The 16,581-nt window shown below is 38.2% G+C and overlaps 1 protein-coding gene and 1 long non-coding RNA gene across 3 annotated transcripts in view; one reads left to right on the top strand and one right to left on the bottom strand.

The window, feature by feature from the left end:
- SMURF2 (SMAD specific E3 ubiquitin protein ligase 2) overlaps nucleotides 1-16,581 on the bottom strand; it is a 118,611-nt gene that overhangs the window by 91,425 nt on the left and 10,605 nt on the right. The gene's annotated exons all lie outside the window — the stretch shown is intronic.
- Nucleotides 1,815-14,682, top strand: LOC125962113 (uncharacterized). Its single transcript, XR_007473539.1, has 3 exons — nucleotides 1,815-2,013; nucleotides 12,832-12,899; nucleotides 14,643-14,682. It is a non-coding gene; the product is annotated as an uncharacterized LOC125962113 (long non-coding RNA).

Genomic DNA, 16,581 nt, shown 5'->3' with positions numbered 1-16,581 from the left:
AAAAAAAAAAAAAGATATAAAAACTGGATAACAACCTGTTTCAATTCACCTCAAAATCAATCACAATATCAGAACAAGTCCTAACTTTTTTTTTTTTAATTTTGGCTGCGACTACACAGCTTGTGGGATCTCAGTTGCCTGACCAAGGATTGAACCCAGGCCTGGCAGTGAAAGCGCCGAGTCCTAACCACTAGACGACCAGAAAACTCCCAAGTCCTAAGTCTTGTTCTTCATGGTTCAAGCCAAATAACTACCCCAAGGCAGCTCTGATCTTTCTCCCATCACTGTGTAGCGAAGTTTAAAACTAAAAGTTTTAATAGAGAAAAAAGGCAAAGAAAGTCCTTGACTGCATATCAATATAAATTTATTTTTACACTTAGAAAAAGAAAGTGATATCCCTATTAAAACATATTTCTGGGCCGTATACTATTAACAAAAGAAAATGTTTCAGTGTAATTCCAAAATGTAAGGTAATCTCTGAGTAATGACTTACTTTTCTAAATAATTAGTAATTTTTTAAAACTTAGTAATTTTCTACGTTTCTAAAATGTATTATCTTGTAATCAGTTTTGCTTAAACAATGTTACAAACTGACAATAATTTCAATCTTTACAATACACCCTAATGGACTTAAACTGAGGACTGATTATTTAATAAATAACCTTTGATTTCTCCTTATATACTTGATACAAATTACACAAAATAAGTCCCTGCCCTGCCCCCAAGGAGGTTTCAGCCTAGTAAGAGACAAGATATAGCATTAAGCTCAGCAATTGCTCAAGAGACAAGTCACAGAAAGGTACACTAGTCCTTAAGCTTTATTTCCAAAATTAACTAAAAGCTTAGGAATGTGTGTTCTATCCAATTTCCTACATTACTTAAGGTTTCAATGCTAAAATGCATTCAAACTGACTTCCAAACTACAAGAGTACAAGACCCCGAAACAGCCATTAAGATATTACTAACTAGGGCAGAAAAGGAGATTTACATTCTAGAAAAAATTTCAACACAGTAGATAAAGCAACCCAACTTGTCTCCCTAAATATTCATTCTTCAACAATTCCCCCCCAACCAAAACTAAAAAACATGTGTGTGAGATGCACACTTTAACACTTTAAGAATGTTTCTAGAATTTTTATTTTTTTCAGTTTTTTCCTTCACAAACAGAAAAGTACAAAAATTTTATTCTTCATAATGATGACTATTTGAAATGTCTCATTATTTTAGGTTAGTCACATTTTTTATTGATGTACAGTTGTTGTATAATATGTTACAGGTGTACAATACAGTGATTCACAATTTTTAAAGGTTAAACTCCATTTATAGCTATTATAAAACATGGGCTAGGGCTTCCCTGTTGGCGCAGTGGTTGAGAGTCCGCCTGCCGATGCAGGGGACACGGGTTTGTGCCCCGGTCCAGGAGGATCCCACATGCCGCGGAGCAGCTGGGCCCGTGAGCCATGGCCGCTGAGCCTGCACGTCCACAGCCTGTGCTCCGCAACGGGAGAGGCCACAACAGTGCGAGGCCCGCGTACCGCAAAAAAAAAAAAAAAAAAAAAGGGCTATACTCCCCTTCAATATATCCTTGAAGCCTATTTTATACATAATAGTTTGTACCTCTTAATCCCCTATCCCTATGTTGCCTGTCCCCCTGAGGTTAGTCACATCTTAAAACTTTGTGTTTTGGGGAGTTCCCTGGTGGTCTAATGGTTAGGATTCAGTGCTTTCACTGCCATGGCCCAGGTTCAATCTGTGTTGGGGAACTGCAATCCTGCAAGCCACGCGGCACGGCCAAAATAAAAAATAAATAAATAAAACTCGGTGTTTTAACATAGTTTATCACTCAAGAGAAATTCATATCAGTTCCTAGATTCATCTTAATCATTACACACAGTGTTCAAGAAATTTAAAAGCTGATCATGTAACAAAAATGAAACTAATTCAGGACTTTGAAGACCGCATGATTTAACAGGAGAATGCACACCAAAATAGGAATCAGAAGACCACTGTTGAGTAAGTCACTTAACCTCTCTGAGCTTCTTTTTCTGCGATATGAAACTGGACCCTAGGCTGGGTGGGGGCAGGTGGGGGGGGAGTATTGTCCACATATACAACCCAGGGGATTCACAGTACCCACCTGGAGCCAATGCACAAACTCCTTAAAGGTCTACATATCCCAGGTTAAGGTAATTTTAGAGCTTGGTTCTCAGCCAGCTCTAAAACTTGAGTGTTTTCTAACAGCAAGTATTTTAGCAATAAAGCCATAAAGTACTTGACAAAGCAAAGAAAAAGAAAAAATTCTGACAATAAAAGTTATCAATAGGACTAATAAAAGACTACCAAGCGCAGTGAGGTGATTGGACCTAGAGTCTGTCATACAGAGTGAAGTCAGAAAGAGAAAAACAAATACCGTATGCTAACACATATATATGGAATCTAAAAAAAAAAAAAGGTTCTGATGAACCAAGGGGCAGGACAGGAATAAAGACACAGACGTGGAGAATGGACTTGAGGACACGGGGAGGGGGAAGGGTAAGCTGGGATGAAGTGAGAGAGTGGCATTGACATATATATACTACTAAATGTAAAATAGCTAGCTAGTGGGAAGCAGCTGCATAGCACAGGGAGATCAGCTCCGTGCTTGTGACAACCTAGAGGGGTGGGATAGGGAGGTTGGGAGGGAAACGTAAGAGGGAGGGGATATGGAGATATATGTATACGTACAGCTGATTCACTTTGTTACACAGCAGAAACTAACACAACATTGTAAAGCAATTATACTCCAATAAAGTTTTTTTTAAAAAAAAGACTATCAAGCTCAAAATTCTTTATTTTTTTAAAATTTATTTATATTTTATTTATTTATTTTTGGCTGAGTTGGGTCTTCGTTGCTGCGCGCAGGCTTTCTCTAGCTGTAGCGAGCAGGGGCTACTCTTTGTTGTGGTGCGCAGGCTTCTCATGGCCATGGCTTCTCGTTGCGGAGCAGGGGCTCCAGGCGCACGGGCTCTAGAGCACAGGCTCAGTAGTTGTGTCACACGGGCTTAGTTGCTCCACGGCATGTGGGATCTTCCCAGACCAGGGCTCGAACCCATCTCCCCTGCATTGGCAGGCGGATTCTTAACCACTGTGCCACCAGGGAAGTCCCTCAAAATTCTTTAAACATGTCATTTCTTCTCTTACCTACAAGACTGTCAAACACTAAAAAATTGATAATGTTCATGATTGGCAATGTTTTTTGTTTGTTTGTTTGTTTTACAAGTTTGGCTTTTGTTTGTTTATAAACAAGAATCTCAACACAGACCCTCTCCCAAGAAAAAATACACAAGACGTTGCACAGACTTTGAGAGTATTTTTCCCCAGGCTTTAGGTTTACTGACTTCCCTTTGACTCTGCCTTTCCCTTTGTGTATAAGGATACAATCACCCATGTATTACTTTTTTATAGTATGTTCCCTAATTGTGATGGATATATCCTTCAGTAGCTTCCTAAAAAGGGATAAGTAGAAATAATTTTTTCAGATCTGGCATGCCCCAAAATGCCTTTATTCTGCCTTCATACTTGATGAGCAAATGGTTAGATTCTAGACTGGAAGTCATGTTCCCTCAGAATTCCAAAGGCATTGCTCAACTGTGTTCTCAGTTCTGATATTGCTGTTGAGAGGTCAGTGCCATTTCTAATTCTTCATGTGCAAGTGAAAGTTTAAGGAGTGGTGAGGCCTTCTCTCTCCCACCTAGCAACTGATAACTTTCACTGTAGGGTGTCTAGCAGGGTGACCTAGCTGTTTCATTAGGACACTCTAAATATAAGTATTTATTAGTGCTTTCTTTGAGCTGTCCAATATTTTCCAGAGAAGACTTTTTCATAAAGGAGAAAAGATTTAATTGGGTGCTAGTGTTCATGCAGCTGAACAGCAGAGGCGGGCTGGGAGTTTCACTATTTAAAATGTTGCCAGTCCCCTCATTTTCAGGTGAGCATTTCTCCCCTACCTTCCACAGTGCCAGGTATCCCTGCCCCTGGAGCCAATCTGGTTAACTTTCTTCCCAAAATGTCTTTAACTTTCTGTGAGGGTTGAGGAAGAACACTCATCAGGCTTCCTGGGATAATATATATATACAAATAGAACCTTCCACAGACTTTAAAACATTTCTCGTTTTCAGCCTCACATCTCATCTGTACCCCCAGAGATACTTGGTGCCTCCAATTCCTGAGTCTTTTCTAGAGATCTGTGATATGAACTAGCTGGAATACAGCAAGGATTTGGTACGCCCTCTGCAAATACTTTATATTCTACTTTCTCAGCTAAATTATATGCTCCAACTACCTTCCATCTTCCTGAAACTTTCTGACATCATTTATTTGCTGTCTCCTCCTCTGTTCTTTTTGCTCTTGTAGGTGTATGCTGTTTTTATCCCTTTACTATCATTGAATGGGGTTTGGGAGAGAACAGAAATAAACATTTGTTCAATCCCTCATGCTTAAAAAGACGGCACAGCTCTTGAATCATTTTTATCTGATGCTAATATACATCTTAGGGTGCATCCAGGTTTTGTAGAGCCTGGAGTTTATAGTTTGGGGGTCCCACTTTAGAATAATACAAAATTACGTATGAAAGCAAATATTCAATTTAGAATGAGAAATCATAAATTTTAACAAGCTGACAAATATCATAAACATTATAAAAACCAGAAAATAATACTTTTGTTAATTGACACACCCCCATAAAGCCATTTTTCCTAGTTTCTTGGCTGCATACTCTTTGAGTACCTCTTCCCCTGTGACAGGGGTTTTTTGCAATTTGTTTTATTGAGATAGAAGTCACATAACATAAAACTCACCATTTTAAACTGTGCAATTCAATGGTTTTTAGTATATTCCCAATGCTGTACAACCATCACCACTATCTAATTCCAGAACATTTCCATCATCCAGAAAGAAACTCCATACCTGGGAAGTCACTCTCAACTCTTCCCTTCCCGTGTCCCCTGGCAACCATCAATCTACTTTATGTCTTTATAGATTTTCCAACTAGAATCATACAATATGTGACCCTTTGTGTCTAGCTTCTTTCACTCAGTGTAATGTTTCTGAGGTTCATCCATGTTGTAGCATGTATCAATATTAGTATTTCATTCCCTTTTATAGCTGAATAATATTCCATTGTATAGATATACCACATTTTATTTACCTATTCATCAGTTAATGAACATTTGGGTTGTTTCCACCCAACTATTTTGGCTATTATGAATAATGCTACTATGAACATTTGTGTACAAGTTTTTGTGTGAACATATGTTTTCAATTCTCTTCGTTATATAGCTAGGAACAGAATTGCTGAGTCATATGGTAATTCCCATGTTTAACTTTTTGAGGAACTGCCAAACTTTTGCCACAGTAGCTGAACCATTTTACATTCCCACCAAAAATGTATGAAAATCCTTGCCAACACTTGTCATTTTCCCATTTTTTATTATAGCCCTCCTAGTGGGTATGAAATAGTATCTCATTGTGATGTGCATTTCCCTAATGACTTATGATATTGAGCAGCTCTTCATTACGTTTATTGGCCAATGGTCTATCTTCTTTGGAGAAAAGTCTACTCAAATCCTTTGCCCGTTTTTTGGGTTTTTTTGTGTTTTTCTTAATTTAAGTACAGTTGATTTACATTGTTGCGCCAATCTCTGCCATACAGCAAAGTGACTCAGTTTTACACATATATACATTCTTTTTAAATATTCTTTTCCATTATGGCTTATCCCAGGAGACTGGATACAGTTCCCTGTGCTACACAGTAGGACCTTGCCATTCATCCATTCTAAATGTAATAGTTTACATCTACCAACCCCAAACTCCCAGTCCATCACTCTCCCTCCCTGCCTCCCCCTTGGCAACCACAAGTCTGATCTCTATGTCTGTGAGTCTGTTTCTGTTTAGTAGATAGGTTAATTTGTGCCACATTTTAAATTCCACAGAAGTAATGTCATATGGTATTTCTTTCTTTCTGACTTAATTCACTTAGTATGATAATCTCTAGATCCATCCATGTTGCTGCAAATGACATTATGTTGCTCTTTTTCATGGCTGAGTAGTATTCCATTGTATATATATACATCTTTATTATTTTTAATATTTTATTTTTTAATTTATTTGGCTGTGTCGGGTTTTAGTTGCTGCATGTGCAGGATCTTTAGTTGCAACATGGGAACTCTTAGTTGCAGCATGTGGGATCTAGCTCCCTGATCAGGGATCGAACCTGGGCCCCCTGCATTGGAAGCGTGGAGTCTTAGCCACTGGACCACAAGGGAAGTTCCCCACATCTTCATTATTCATTCATCTGTTGATGGACATTCAGGCTGCTCCCATGTTTTGGCTATTGTGAACAGTGCTATGAACACATGGGTGCATGTATCTTTGTGAATTACAGTTTTGTCCGGGTATATGCCCAGCAGTGGGATTGTTGGATCATTTGGTAATTGTATTTTAAGTTTTCTGAGGAACTTCCATACTGTTTTCCATAGTCTTTGCCCATTTTTTAATTGGGTTGTCCTTTTGTCATTAAGTTGTAAGAGTTCTTTATATATTCTGGATACTAGACCCTTATCAGATATTATGATTTACAAATATTTTCTCCCATTCTATGAGTTATCTTTTTACCTTTTTTTTTTTTTTTTTGGCTGCACCACACAGCATGTGGGATCTAAGTTCCCCAACCAGGGATCAAACCCACGCCCCCTGCATCGGGAGCACAGAGTCTTAACCACTGGACCGCCAGGGAATTCCCTCTTTTCACTTTCTTGATAGTGTCCTTTGGGGTACAGGTTTTTAATTGTGATGAAGTCCAATTTGGTTTTTTCTTTGGTTGCCTGTGCTTTGGTGTCATATTTAAGAAATCACTGCCACTCCAAGGTCTTGTGTTTCCATCTAAAGTTTTTATGGTTTTAGCTGTTATATTTAGGTCTTTAATCCATTTTGAGTTAATTTTTGTATATGGTGTGAGGTGGCGGTACAACTTCATTCTTTAGCATGTGGATATCCAATTGTTCCAACATCATTTGCTAAAAAGACTAACCTTTCCCCATTGAGTGGCCTTGGCACCCTTGTGGAAAAATCAATTGACCACAGATGTATGAGTTTATTTCTGGACTCTCGATTCTACTCCATTGACCCATATGTCAACCCTTATGCTAGTATCATACTTTCCCATGAGTTTTATAATATCATTTTCTATAGAGATAACAGAAAAATAATTCAGTCTTTTCTCTAGCATAGTTGAACATATTTTTGTTGTTGTTGTAAAACTTAGAAAAGTTTCTTTTAGCACAGAGCCATTATTGGTAATGTTATGTAAACTTTTAAGATTGTGGCCAAACTTGGGAAAACTACTAACAAGTCTCTTTCATATGAAGCTTTAAGATTCGGAAAAATTTTTCACAAACTGGCCTTTTGGCATCAAACCTTGGTTTTTGCTCCACTAACTACATACTTCAGGTGCCAGATGCCATGGGACATATTCATATCACTATACCATCTCTAGGACTGCATGTTTATGTCACAACGCCAAATGAGTTAACACAATGTGTAGTATTCATACACACTATCCTTGTACTCAGACGGCTAGCAATACCTTGACTATACACGAAGAGACTGTGAACCACATCAACATATCCTGCTAATACCCAACTAAATGTATCCCCAAGTCAGTTTCCCCATAGCCAGATGCCCAAAATGCCTACAGCTATTCCAGTGCCACCAACACGAGGAGAAGTATGAGAGAAGGGAAATCAGTGTAAAAAGAGACAGCAATCTTAACTGATTGTGGTTAAGATATAGTACATTTGCAAATCCTTCATAACTATGTGACAACGTACAGGAAATATTGTTTCTTGATCTGGGCACTGGTTATATACGCGTGTTAAGTTTGTGAAAAGTCTTAAGCTGCACACTTATAAGCTTGGCACTCTTTCTGTATATAAATATAATATATACTAATAAAACAATTTTTTAACATCTTTATTCAAGTATAACTGCTTTACAGTGTTATGTTAGTTTCTGCTGTATAACAAAGTGAATCAGCTATATGCATATGTATATCCCCATATCCCCTCCCTCTTGCATCTCCCTCTCACCCTCCTTATTCCCCCCCTCTTAAAGTGACCATGAACTCATTGCCAGGGTCCCTCCCAGGCTCTCAGATAGGATCCTGAAAGTTAAGCTTCATTAGTTTCACAGTAAACTCACCTATAAATACAACAAATCGGATTATCACAAGATGTGGTTTCTAGTACTACCCTGGAGACTTGGGACTTGCCAACTAGCCATGGACTTAAAAGAAGACACACATGACCTCCGTGAGCATGTTATTCACATAAAGTGTGGAAGAGGTTAGACTATAAACTCTTAAGACATCTTTCTAGTAGTTGTTCTTCTAAGAAATATTTACAGAGTATCTCCTAAGTGTTTAGTATTACTCTAGGTAAATGAAACACACAGTCTCTGCCCTGCACAATTTCTCTGTAAATCTAAAATTTAAAGTTTTTAAAAAGACAAACAGGTAAAGAAGTGAATATAAAAATAAATTATAGGGCTTCCCTGGTGGCGCAGTGGTTGAGAGTCCGCCTGCCGATGCAGGGGACACGGGTTCGTGCCCTGGTCTGGGAAGATCCCACATGCCGCGGAGCGGCTGGGCCCGTGAGCCATGGCCGCTGAGCCTGCGCATCCGGAGCCTGTGCTCCGCAACAGGAGAGGCCACAACAGAGACAGGCCCACGTACCGCAAATAAATAAATAAATAAATAAAAATAAATTATAATAAGTCCTCTGAAGTTAACAAGATACTATGATGGAGAATAATGACGGTAGAAGCCACTTTAGACAGAGTATTTAGGAACTCTTTGAAATCATAAACTGACACAGAAAAAATAATAAGTAGAGAAAGAAGACCCCGGCAACAAAAGCGGGGTGGGGGTGCCTTCAGGTGGGAAAAAGATTGGCCTTTTCAAGACATCAAAACACAACTAATGTTACTAAAGCAAAATGAGCCAAGGAAAGACAGGGCCAGATTGTACAGGATCTTGTTCAAATAATGTCTATTTCATTCAACGTATAATGGAAAGCCACTGGAGGGTTTGAAGCAAGCAGTAAAATTATCCAATTTACATTTTCTTTTTTAATTTATGAAACTGCTCCATGGGGAATAGATTATAAAAGGGTTAAAGAAAAACAATGCAGACCTGATGGGGGAGCACTAAAACTCTGATTATTAGCTCTGAATTATAATATTTTTTCAGTATAAAACTCATTCCAGAGAATTAAAGAATTTAATTCACATACTTGCAGAAATTATTTTATTCAAATAGTATTTATCTGCCTTATTTCTTTTTACCAGTCTGCTTCTGTTTCCATTGAGTATCTTTCTTATCATTTACCAAAATAACTTATGGATTTTAAGAACAAATTATCATAACTCTTCTAGAAACTGTTGAAAATTTCTTTTGTTAAGTTCTCTGTAATAAAATTCCTGGAAACTTCAAAGGCAGAACATAAAATAACTCAATTACAAAAGCTGGAAAATAGTATGTATTAGATTAGGATACCAAAGAGCATGGAGTCCAACCAAAAGAACAAAAGAAGTAGCAGTGGTAGCTGCCACCACTGTCACCTATGACAGTTTTTTAAATGGCTGCAAATTCTTTGCCACTTTTTTCATCAAGAGATGCAATCTATGTTCTTTCCCCTTGAATCTAGAAGAACTTGTAAGTAACCTGCTTGTAACCAATAAAATGCAACAAGGACTTCCTAGGCTGAGTCAGAAAAGGAGATTCAGCTTTCGCCTTGTTTCCTGACAATTCCTGCTGGTACCCTGAGCCAGTCATGTTAGCAGTGTAACTGCCCTGGAGCTGTCATAAACTAGCTCGTGCAGTGAAATCACATGGAGAGGCTCGTAGATGACCTGAAGAGAGATAAATCCCCAGCCAGCCCCGAGCTATTCCAATTCCAGCCATCATCTGAATAAAACACATGACAGACCCTGAGCCAAAACCAGCCAGCAGGGACTTTCCTGGTGGTCCACTCGTTAAGAATCCACCTTCCAATGCAGGGGGCGCAGGTTTGATCCCTGGTCCGGGAACTAAGATCCCACATGCCGTGGGGCAACTAAGCCCACACATCGCAACTACTGAGCCCACGTGCCACAACTACAAAGCCCACGCACTCTGGAGCCCGGGCGCCACACTAGAGAGAAGCCTGTGCACCACAATGAAGAACTCACGTGCCGCAAGGATGATCCCGTGTGCCGCAACTAAGACCCGATGCAGCCAAAAATAAAATTAATTAATTAAAAAAAAATTTTTTTAAAAGCCGGCAGAGCCCTTTCCAAACTCCTAATCCACAGAAATCACGAGAGATAATAAAATTATTGTTTGTGTTTTAGACCTTTAAGTTTTGGAGTAATTTTTTATGCAGCAATTCTAACAAGCCTTTATAGCAAATATATGATCATTAGTTCAACTTATTGGGGGGAGGGGAAGAATTTGGCTAGCAATAAGGGTGCCTTTTTCCATATAGAGACCAGCTTTCATTTATTTATTTTTTTATTTTTTAATATTTACTTATTTATTTATTTATTTGGCTGCACTGAGTCTTTGCAGCACGCAGGATCTTCATTGTGGCATGCAGGGTCTTTAGTTGCGGCATGCGAACTCTTAGTTGCGACATGTGGGGTCCAGTTCCCTGACCAGGGATCGAACCCAGGCCCCCTGCATTGGGAGTGTGGAGTTCTAGCCACTGGACCACCAGGGAAGTCCCAAGACCAGCTTTCATTTACTTAAGAGATTTGAAAAAGCTATGTAATAATCCAGAGAAAGTCTAATAATAGTTAAGTAAGGCACACTCTTCCTGAAATCAATTTAATTTTATGGCCTTATAGCCTCTACAGATTCTTTCCCTGCATCATGATTCACCCATAGCAAAAGGAAGTGCATAAATATATTTACCATGCCACTGAGCTCAGCCAAATCAGTCTTGCATTATAATCCTTCTAAATACAGAAGTTATCTATTATGGCCTAAATTAATCCCTGGCCTTTCTTCAACCAAAAAGAGTGAGTCAATTATTGCAGAAGCATCAAAACTGCCAAACAAAGCAAAAAGTATTAGATTTACTCTTTTGAACTAAGAATCACCACACATTACCACTAAGTAGAACAGACCTTTTAAATTATGTATCTCATTCATCTCTTTTTTAAACTTTTATTCATTTAATTAAATATCTAATGAGCACTGTGGGTAGGCAAATATGAGTAAGAGCTAGTTCATAGCTACAGAGGAGTTCACAGTGCTATGGGGAAAACATCAATACAACCAATGAATTTTAAGTCAGTATAATTCATGATACAACGAAGTATGCTAACGTATTGTAGGAATATAAATGAGGGTGTTTTGGATATTTCTATTTGCTCCTTCAGATCATTCTCCATCCTTTAACCAGCACTTAGTGTCCTAGGAGGCTGACGTAATAGACTACAGGAACTGGGCTCCCTTACCCTCCAGCCTGAAATTGGGTTCAGTAAATGAGAAGCAACAGCAAGGGTCTCTCTGCGTTCCCATGACTACTCGCTCCCTTTCCCTTTCTTGCCCAAAGATGATGCAACTTCCTATCACTGCTAGTCCCTAGGTGCTACACCATACCTAACTGGATTCCCTTAACCCTGCCCATTTATTCTAAGTAGTCCCCTAACAACATTCTCTTTCACCTTTTGTGAGAATGTTATCTGTTTCTATCAGGACCCTAACTGTTAAGACGGGGGCACCTAACTCAGCCTGGGGAAGTCTGGGAAGATTTCTCAGAGGAGAAAATGCTTCAGCTGTCTTAATAGCCGAGGAGATTGGGCAGGGTGACTAGGTAAGGAAGAAAGTACTGTAACAGAGTCTAAGTAAAGAGCACCATCAAAAACTTGGGAGATATAAGAAAATGTGAAAAGAATAGGAAAGAGTGAGGAATTCAGAGTGGTGTAACATAGGCATATGATGGGACACAGGCATGATGGGAAACAATACTAGAACCAAATCACAGAGTTTTTAGATGAAGGTATTCAACAGATCTGGTTTCTATAATAAGTAAATTCAAAGAAAATTCAAAGAACAAAGGTGGGCGGGGGGGCAATGGGCCTATACTTTAAAAAAGACTTCAGACATACCAACAAAATACAACGTGTAGACCCTTCCTGCATACGGATAAGAACAAACCAATTATTCAAAAAGGGGGAACGGGACAAGGAAAAGAAGAATTGGAAATGTATCTCTTCATGACATGGATGAGGTTATCTTATTTTCAATTCGTTCATGTGTCTGTCAATGAATGTTTATTGAAAATATTTTATTCCTATTTCTCATTTTTATAAATGTAAGTGCTAAGAAAACTTATTTTTATGAAAATTATTTTTAATGATCAACTAACAACTTGATCGGGTCCCTAATTTTGTTGAAATTGAAGGGCTGAAACCACGTGACTTGTGAAAAGATGTTAAGTCATTGGAGTCACTGCCTTCTCAATAACCTTATCAATATTCTAATTTGTCTCTTAGGTGCCCTGGAAGGCCTCTTACCCCAGGACAATGTACTATTTGGGATGGCCTAGAGATGTGCCTTTCTTTTGTAAAGTGAAAGGAAGAAAATATGAAAAACTGATCAACTTTAGAATCTGGAAATTGAGCTCCCTTAAAAATATCCATGGGCTTTCATTCTTTTATTTCACCCTCATTGTATGTATCACTAACTCTAGCACTGACTGTTCAATTATTTCATCCATCAAGTCTTGTCTCTACTTGTTTACACTGTAGGTTCCCTGAAAGCAAGATCGGGATCCAAATCTCTTCTTGAAATCCCAGAACCTACACCTCAGCGTAAGGTGCATGTTAAGACTCTCAACAAATGATCACTGAATGAATATGTAAATATCTCACCACCATTCCAAGTCCTCTTTCTAGTTAGAGAAAAAAGACTTGAGATAACCAAACTGGAAATCAGAAGAAACTTGAAATATCATCACCAACCCTATTTTAAAGTAAGAAAAAGACTGGTTTACTACCTAAGCTTTCCTACCTATCTAAAATAAGAAAAACTCAAAACAACTAGGAAATAGAAAACTAAAATGTACAAGGATTCATGTTTTATTACACAAGATTTCTGGTACAACTAGCCTAATTTCTATGGAATTTGAATAATTGTACCAATTGTTCCCTCAAAAAAATCAGTTGCTATTCTCTTCAAAAGATTCAAGAAAAAAATTTCATCAGATAAAAGATTATATTCCGCCTTCACTGGTTTAGAATACTTGTAAAGTCAGGATCTCAACAGTAATTAAATTAGATAACAAATGAGAACAAGTTAAAACTATAGAGCTCTGAAAAAATATTAATTTTCTTCCTAACACTGACAGACTAGTTATATATGTGAATTTCTTAGGTGACATGCAAAAGTAGATCTTTTTGCAGTGACTATCAGACTGATCTTCACTTTGTTGAGAAGTAAATTTTGCAGAGTATGGTAAAGGAGTTCTAGCCATCAAGTCAAATACGAACTTGAATGAATACTTTGGTCCTCTATCTTTATAACTTAACATTGTCAAAATTACTAAGGTACAAACATCAGTTAATTCAGTAATAATGTCACAAAGAGAGATTCTATTATCTGTTTCAAATGAGGTCCTCTTAAACCATGTAAGCTTTTTTCAATTTCATGAATCATTCTTTAATTCACAAAAGTTTACTGAAGATATACTATGTACCAAGTACTGTGTTAGACATGGTATTTTGAATGTGTCAAATACTATTTTACTTTAAAAAGATAGAAGAATCTTTAAAAATATTTTTTCTTCATTCTTCTTCCTTTACAAAATTCAATTTTTTTAAGAAAGCTCTTTCAGGGCTTCCCTGGTGGCGCAGTGGTTAAGAATCCGCCTGCCAATGCAGGGGACACAGGTTCGAGCCCTGGTCTGGGAAGATCCCACATGCCACGGAGCAACTAAGCCGGTGTGCCACAACTACTGAGCCTGCACTCTAGAGCCTGCGAGCCACAACTACTGAGCCTGTGTGCCACAACTACTGAAGCCCGCGCGCCTAGAGCCCGTGCTCCGCAACAAGAGAAGTCGCCTCAATGAGAAACCTGCACACTGCAAGGAAAGAGTAGCCCTGCTCTCTCTCAACTAGAGAAAGCCTGCGCACAGCAATGAAGACCCAACACAGCCAAAAATAAATAAATAAATAAATAAATAATTTTTAAAAAAGATTAAGATGATAAATTTAAAAAAAAGAAAGCTCTTTCAACCTTATTTATAGTACTAAATTTATATGATTCTGAATAATGTGACCAAGCAATAAGTTTTCTACTTCACTAGAGAAAGTTATATTTAAAGCCTGATGACATAAGATCAAACAAAAAAAAAAAGTTGAATAAACTACCAATGTTTGCAATTCTAATATAACAAAAATAATTTTTGTATTGCTCCTGTACATGTAACATAGAGTTTATATGACAAAGTTTATCCTAAAGTATGGATATGCATTAGAAGCCAGCATCACCTTTGATAGTTTCTAATTCTCCAACTCTATTTCAAGAACTCTTATTTACACTCTGGGTTTCTGTTTTACAGGTCTTTACTCACTGTTGACATCTACCTGTGCAGAAATATCTCCATCTACTGGCAATAGATGAAACTACAGGCTATTTTTGAAAGTACCAGCAGAAAGTCATTGAAGACTTGGATCCAAACAGTTCTCCCATCTCCAAAATCCTGAGCCATTCAAATTACTCTCCAAAGCTCTTCCACTTCTTACCAAAACTGGATGGAGGGGTTGAGGGAGAATACAATTAACTGTCTAAATGTTTGCTATATCATTTAAAGATAAAAATTATAACAACAGCTAATTTAGGGACTTCCCTGGTGGTCTAGTGAAAAAGACTCCACGTTCCCAATGCAGGGGACCCAGGTTCAATCCCTGGTCAGGGAACTAGATCTCACGTGCACACCACAACTAAGAGTTTATGTGCCACAACTAAAGAGCCCACATGCCACAACTAAAGATCCCACGTGCTGCAACTAAGACCTGGCACAGCCAAATAAATTAAATATTTTTTTAATTATAACAATAGCTAATTTAACTATATGAATTCCTTACAACACACTGGTACCCCAAGGTGTACAAAACATTTATGCCTATTTTATAAGACATGATTTCATTTAAATCAATACCTATATTAACCATTATTAATGTTGCACTTGCTCCTATAAAACAGCATATAATCGGTTATGACTACTTTATTTAAAACACAATCTTTAACGAAATTGAGTTATTTGTAGTGAGGTGGATGGACGTAGAGTCTGTCACAGAGTGAAGTCAGAAAGAGAAAAATAAATACCGTATGCTAACACATATATACGGAATCAAAAAAAAAAAAATGGTTCTGATGAACCTAGGGCCAGGACAGGAATAAAGACGCAGATGTAGAGAATGGACTTGAGGACACGGGGAGGGGGAAGGGTAAGCTGGGACAAAGTGAGAGAGTAATATTGACATATATACACTACTAAATGTAAGATAGCTAGTGGGAAGCAGCCTCATAGCACAGGGAGATCAGCTCCGTGCTTTGTGACCACCTAGAGGGGTGGGATAGGGAGGGTGGGAGGGAGAAGCAAAAGGGAGGGGATATGGGGGTATATGTATATGTATAGCTGATTCACTTTGTTATACAGCAGAAACTAACACACCATTGTAAAGCATTTATACTCCAATAAAGATGTTAAAAAAACACAATCTTTGTACACTACTATATGTAAAACAGATAACTTATAAGAACCTACTGTATAGCTCAGGGAACTCTATTCAATACTCTGTAATGACCTATATATGGGAAAAGAATCTAAAAAAGAACAGATGTATGTATAACTGATTCACTTTGCTGTACAGCAGAAACTAATACAACATTGTAAATCAACTATACTCCAATAAAAATTAATTAAAAAATAAAACATAATCTTTGATCAAAAATGTCAAAATACATTAACAGAATACTTTACAGCTTGAACAGTATTTTTCACATACATTATTTCTTATCTAGCAGGATCCTAAAATAAATAACACTCTTTTTTTTTTTTTTTTTTTTGCGGTACGCTGGCCTCTCACTGTTGTGGCCTCTCCCGTTGCGGAGCACAGGCTCCGGATGCGCAGGCTCAGCGGCCATGGCTCACAGGCCTAGCCGCTCCGCGGCATGTGGGATCTTCCCGGAGCGGGGCACGAACCCGTGTCCCCTGCATCGGCAGGCGGACTCTCAACCACTGTGCCACCAGGGAAGCCCCAACAACACTCATTTTAAATATGCATTTATAACTAAAAGCCTAGGCACCAAGAAAATAAGTGACTTGCTTAAAGGCACAAAGCTTATCAGTGGCATAACTAGGATATGAACCCAAATTTTCTGCCTCCAAGTTCTATACTCTTTCTACAACGTCCCAACTGCCTCCAACAATAACAGTAAATAGGTCTACATTACAGATGTCTGCTTTGTGACAGTTCCCAGGAATGCACTGTGGT

The sequence above is a fragment of the Orcinus orca genome, chromosome 19 (assembly GCF_937001465.1).
Source record: "Orcinus orca chromosome 19, mOrcOrc1.1, whole genome shotgun sequence".
Classification (NCBI taxonomy): Eukaryota; Metazoa; Chordata; class Mammalia; order Artiodactyla; family Delphinidae; genus Orcinus; species Orcinus orca.
Note: the sequence above shows the minus strand (reverse complement) of the source record. Positions and strands in the feature narration are given on the sequence as shown.